Below are 6,373 nucleotides of genomic sequence, written 5' to 3' on the forward strand. Positions count from 1 at the left end.
GTCCTCCAAACCATCCTCCCCGCTGGCAACCACCAGTTTGCTCTCTATGAGTCTATTGCAATTTTGTTCATTTTGTTGTTTACATTCCACATATAAGTGAAATCATATGGTATTTTTCTTTCTCTGACTGACTTATTTCACTTAGCATAATACCCTCTAGGCCCATCACGCTGTTACAAATGGTAAGATTTCATTCTTTTTTTATGGCCAAGTAATATTCCATTGTATATATGTACCACCACTTTTTTTATCCACTTGTCTATTGATAGGCACTGGGTTGCTTCTGTATCTTGGCTATTGTAAATAAAGCTCATTTTGCTTATCTTTTTATGAAAAATAGGAAAATAATGAAAATAAAAAACATGAAAAGACTTTAAAAATTTTTTTGCTGTATGTGTTCTATATCATGTTTTTCATCACTCAGTGTTCTGTTTCTCACTGTGTGGGTTTCTGGCTTTTTGCAGAAACAGAGCTGCTATGAACATTTTTAACAGGTCTCCCAACACCCATATACAAGAATGTCTTGGGCATACCAAGGAGTGAAACTGCTGGGACAGACTGGCCATGGAATTTACAAGGCCAAGTGCAAATCAAAACACAGGCCCTTTGCCCGGCCACCGTGGCTCAGTGGTTGAGCAGCGACCTATGAACCAGGAGGTCATGGTTCAATTCCCAGTCAGGGCACATGCCCGGGTTGCAGGCTCAACCTCTAGTAGGGGGCGTGCAGGAGGCAGCTGATCAATGATTCTCTCATCATTGATGTTTCTACCCTCTCTCCCTCTCCCTTCCTCTCTCTGCAACCAATAAAAACATATTTAAAAAAAAATATATTAGACCTAAATCTCCCATGCAGAAAAATTCCCAATAATTTCTATAGAAATACTCTCAAGGAGGTGAAGCATAACTCCCCACTCCTTAAGAATGAGTATTGCATAGTGACTTCCTCCCAAAGAGTACAGTATGGAAAGGGGGGAAAAAGAGTAACCCTACAGGGGAGAAATCTGACAGACACTACCTCAGCCAGATGATCAAGATCAACATCAACAGTGATGTCACATTAATAGTAAGTAGCCTTGTCCTAGCCAGTTTGGCTCAGTGGATAGAGCGTCGGCCTGCGGTCTGAAGGGGCCTGGGTTCAATACCAGTCAAGGGCACATGCCCGGGTTGTGGGCTCAATCCCCAGTAGGGGGCGTGCAGGTTGCAGCCTATCAATGATTTTCATCATTGATGTTTCTATCTTTCTCCCTTCCTCTCTGAAATCAATAAAAATATATTTTTAAAAAATAGTAGCCTTGACATATTGTGATAAAAATAGTACTTTAACTCTATGGTCTTCCTCCCCCAAACCCACATACCCAGATGTATTATGAGAAAATCATTAGACAAATACAAATGAGGGACATTCTACAAAATATTTGTCCAGTATCCCCCAAAACTGTCAAGGTCACCAAAAACAGAACGTCTGAGAAACTGGCAAAACTAAGAGGAGCCTAGGGATGACTAAATGCAATGTGGGATCCTGGAACAGAAAAAGGACCCGAGGTGAAAACTAAGGAAATCTGGCCCTGGCCAGGTAGCTCAGACGGAATATTGTCCGGAAATGCCATCCCTGGTCCGGGCGCATACAAGAAGCAACCAATGGATGCATTAAGTGGAGCAATGGATTGATCTCTCTCTCTCTCCCCCCAACCCCCGCCCTCTTCAATAATATGAATTAAAAAATACTAAGGAAATTTGACTAAAATATAAACTTTAGTTCATTATAATGTATCAATACTGGTTAATTAAAAATACAAATGTGCCCTAACTGGTTTGGCTCAGTGGATAGAGTGTCGGCCTGTGGACCGAAAGGTCCCAGGTTCAATTCCAGTCAAGGGCATGTACCTTGGTTGCGGGCACATCCCCAGTAGGAGGTGTGCAGGAAGCAGCTGATCAATGTTTCTCTCTCATCGATGTTTCTAACTCTCTATCCCTCTCTCTTCCTCTCTGTAAAAAAATCAATAAAATATATATATTTTTTAAAAATTTTAAAAAAACCCACAAATGTACCATACTAATGTGAGATATTAATAATAGGGGAAACCTAATGTGGGGTATTTCGGACTCTGTACTATCTTTGCAATTTTTCTGTAAATCTAAAAAATATTTATGCAGCCCTAGCTAGTTTGGCTAGGTGAATAGAGCTTCGGCCTGGGAACTGAAGGGCCCCAGGTTTGATTCCAATCAAGGACACATGCTGGGGTTGTGGGCTCAATCCCCTGTAGGGGGCGTGCAGGAGGCAGCCAAGCCGATCCATGATCCTCTCTCATCATTGATGTTTCTATCACTTTCTCCCTCTCTCTATCTGAAATCAATAAAAATATATTTCAAATAAATAAAAAATATTTATGCAGTTCAGTGAGCAGGATTTGGGCATGAATTAGATTTTGGGGTCAGTAAAGAATGAGGTTGAGGAATATGTTTACTTTTTGGCTTGGGGAGCAGGGAAGATGGAGGGGCTCCTGGGTAAGATAAACAGTGGTCAGCTGAGGAGTTCAGTGGTGATTTGTAATGAAGCGTTGTGCACTGGAGTTTGGAGCTAATGCACGAGGCTTGATTTGGCAAGGACAGGATTAGGGTGAGGCAACTGAGGAGCCTAGAATGCAATATTTAAGGAGGCGCTTGCTCTGGGATGTTAATACTGTGCTTACATAACCCTGAGGGTGAATGTTTCCTTAGATGTTGCACCCTAGGCGCCTCCCTTACTTGCCTTATCATAGTCCTGGCCCTGTTTGAAAACTTCTAACTGGCAAGTAGAAGACACTGAAATTCAAGGAATGGACAGATAAAAGGAATCTAGAAAAGGAGATGAAAAACAGCTGGTGCCAGCAACCAGCCCAGCCTTCAACCTAATACTAAAGAAACTGCCTTCTAAGCTTTCTTGATTTTCTAGGGTGTTACTGCATTCATATTTCCTCCCTGTCTAAAGCATTAGTTAGAATGTTTTTTAATTTCCCTGTGGCTGGGGATTTTAAGATTTAAGTTTGTGTGATTATTTGTTAAATTGAGCTGTGATTAGAGGATTTGACTTGAATAATACTTGCTTATTTTGTTAAAACTTGTGGAGACTTTTTGTATTTTGTATAGGTGTAAAACTCAGCATGTATTTTTGTCTTATTAATCCTGTTGCTTAACTTATATTTTTGCTTACTTTATATATCACAGTCTGATAGTGGTAAAATATTTTATTATAACTGTGTTTTTATTAGTTTTATTTTATTTCTAAAGACTTTTGTTTTCTGTTTTATGTTGTTATGTCATTTGATGCATTTGATTTCACAATGCCTTTTTATTATATGTGTTTTGGGCTCACCTTTTTTTTTTTTTTTTAGCAACAGTACATCTTCAGAGTTTGCCCGTTGGTCTGATCTGAGATTTTCATATTTTCATATTGGAATTTTAGTTATTTACACTTGTTTGTTACACCTAGTCTAACTTTCCACCATCTAATTTTCTGGTGTTTTGATACTGTTTTAATGATTCTTTGTAATTTCCTTTTTTCCTTTTCTTTTTTCTTTGTTAATCCTCACCCAATGTTATTTTTTTTCCATTGATTTTCAGAGAGAGTGGAAGGGAGGGGGAGAGACAGAAAGAGAGAAACATCAATGTGAGAGAGACACATTGATTGGTTGCCTCTCGCGTGCGCCCCGATTGGGGCCAGGGATCGAGCCTGCAACCAAGGTACTTGCCCCTGACCGGAATCACACTTGCAACCCTTCAGTCCAAGGTCTGACACTCTAACCACTGAGCAACTGGCCAGGGCACCATTTCTTTTCCACTTATAATGTGAGGAAAGTGACCAGTACATATCTTGATTTGCTATATGAATTATATTTCCCCCTTTATCTTTTGTCATAATTTATAAGGTAGACATAAAACTATGCCACAAAAAAAGCTTTTTACACTGAAAAAATATATAAAATTGTACTTTTAAAATAAATTTTATCTTTATTTTATGTAAAACAAGACCTAGTGTGCCTTGCTTTTCCTACCACCTTTCTCCCTCTCTGGTTTTCATTGCATTAATCTGAGGTTAAAAACCCTGCTATTTTAAAAAATCCTTTTTTTTTCTTTTGTGTTTTGTTTGTTACCATAGCAACAATCATTTCAACCTACCAGCATCAAACAGTGTATACCAAGTGGTGTTTTTATTCAATTATCTCTCTATCTTTAGCTCGTTTCACGGCTCATAGCCAGTTCTTTTCTCTCATTTCATCATTCATGAGGTTCTGATTCATGTCTTGGTGATTGATTGTACAATTCTGAACAGTTTTTGCAGAAATGGGAGTTAATTGGTCAGAAACCTAAGTCAAGGTGACTTCAGTAAAAAAAAAGAGAATTTATTCAGCTGAGCCTGTAAAGTCCAGGCTCAGCTGAATATGGTATCAAACTATGTCATCAGAAAATGGACTCTGCTTTTCCTGTATCACCGTCATTCTAAGAGAGCATTTCTCACAACATGGCATATTTGGCCCCAGTTCATACTCACTGCCTTAGCACCCCAGCGGAAAGAGAACACTCCCTCCCCCAATTGTTTCTTTCAAAGTCTGGGCTGAGTGTCATTGTCCTGGATCAGGTCACATGCCCATCCTTTGAAGGAATGTCTGTGACTCTGATTGGGGAGCCCTGATCATATGCTTATTCTTGAGAGTGCAGAAGAAACCATTCACCAATGGGAAATTGGGTTGTGCTACCAGGGAGAGCAAGAGTCGATGCTGTGCAGGTAAAAATCACAGATGTCCATTGTTTTCCAAGTTTCTACAGATCTGTGCATTGTCACCACCCTAGAAAGACAGTAAGGAAGACATTCAGGTGGCCAGCTAGTCATCCAAGTAGGGTCTTATGCTTTGATGGTGCTTAGTTTGGTTTCAGTGGTCCAGAGCCTAGTTCTCACCTTTGTGCTTCCAGAAATTTGTTGTTGTCACTGTGGCTAGATAATTTTTCCCTCTGGACTGGCTCATGCTAACCTGACTCAGTAGAGACTGATGTATAACTAAAACCCATCTTTGAATGAACTATAATTGCCACAGGACCTGAAGAAGGTTGTCTTCTGGTAAGTGTACTTTCTCTGTCAGGAAACCACAAGTGAAGCCAATCTCTAAGTATAAGGTTGCTGACTGCCCATGGAATCAGGCAAGAGAAGTTCTCTGGAGAAAATCAGCTGTCAGGCGCATCATGCCACGATAGTGTGGTAGCTCTAAAATGTCCACAAATATTGGTATGCACTACGACTGAAAGACAAGAGGAAACTGAGAGTAGGTTAGTCTGGCTGGACCATGGAAGGGCAGAGTAAAAGGAATTGGAGTGGAGGGATGATCAGTCATGGCCTCACTCTGAGAGCATTGGGAGCCACTGACTTGCTTTAAGAAGGGGAATGACGTGGTAAATTGTATTATGGAAAGATTGGGTATAAATAAAGAGAAGCCAATGGAGATGGGCAACATGAAGATAGAACAGTTAAGGCTACTGTGACAGTCTAGGTAAAAGAGTTGATGCAGCAGACTTTAAGCAACAGAATGGCAGTGGAAATCAAGTGAGTACACTTAAAATAGTGCTTTCAAAGTTTAATAAGAACCATTTAGATCTTGTTACAATGCAGATCTTGATTCAGTAGGTCGGAGGTGGGGCCTGAGGTGCTGTATTCCTAACAAACTCCCACATAATGCTGCTGCTGCTGGTCTGGAAACCATGTTTTCAGTAGCAATGATTTCAGAAAGTAAAGAAATAGAATTTACAAGAGTTTGTGATTGGTTGGGCAGGGAAGGGGTTGGTAGGGAGGTAAAATAAGTTGTTGAGGATCATACCCAACTTCCATTTTGAGTATCTGAGTGAAGGTGATGCTATCCACAGATACAAGATGAAGAACAGGTTTGGGTGGGGTAGATACTAACAACAGATAACATGTATTGGGTACTTACTATGTGCCAGGCTCTTTACATAAGTTCTCTTATTTTTCTGTACAACAAACTTATGATTTGAAGAGGAGGAAACTGAGGAACAAGATGATACAGGAGCAGTGAAGATTCAAACCCTCTGGCAGTGTGACTGCAGAATATGTGCAGTCTGGATATGTCGAGCTGGGCACATACAGAAGGCAATGGATTGATGTTTCTCACGTTGATGTTTCTCCTCTCTCTCTATCTCTCTCTCTCTCTCTCTCTCTCTCTCCATCTCTCTAAGCATGCTCTCAGATGAGGGATAAATTAAGGCACTGGAGGGAATGAAGCCATCTATGGATTACAGTTTGACCCCTCAGAGTTCTGTCTATCTTGTTCCATATTCCTTTGGGCATTTAATTATTACAGAGGAGGAATCTGGAAAAAAGTTTTTAGCT

The sequence above is a fragment of the Myotis lucifugus genome, unplaced genomic scaffold, assembly GCF_000147115.1.
Source record: "Myotis lucifugus unplaced genomic scaffold, Myoluc2.0 scaffold_276, whole genome shotgun sequence".
Taxonomy (NCBI): domain Eukaryota; kingdom Metazoa; phylum Chordata; class Mammalia; order Chiroptera; family Vespertilionidae; genus Myotis; species Myotis lucifugus.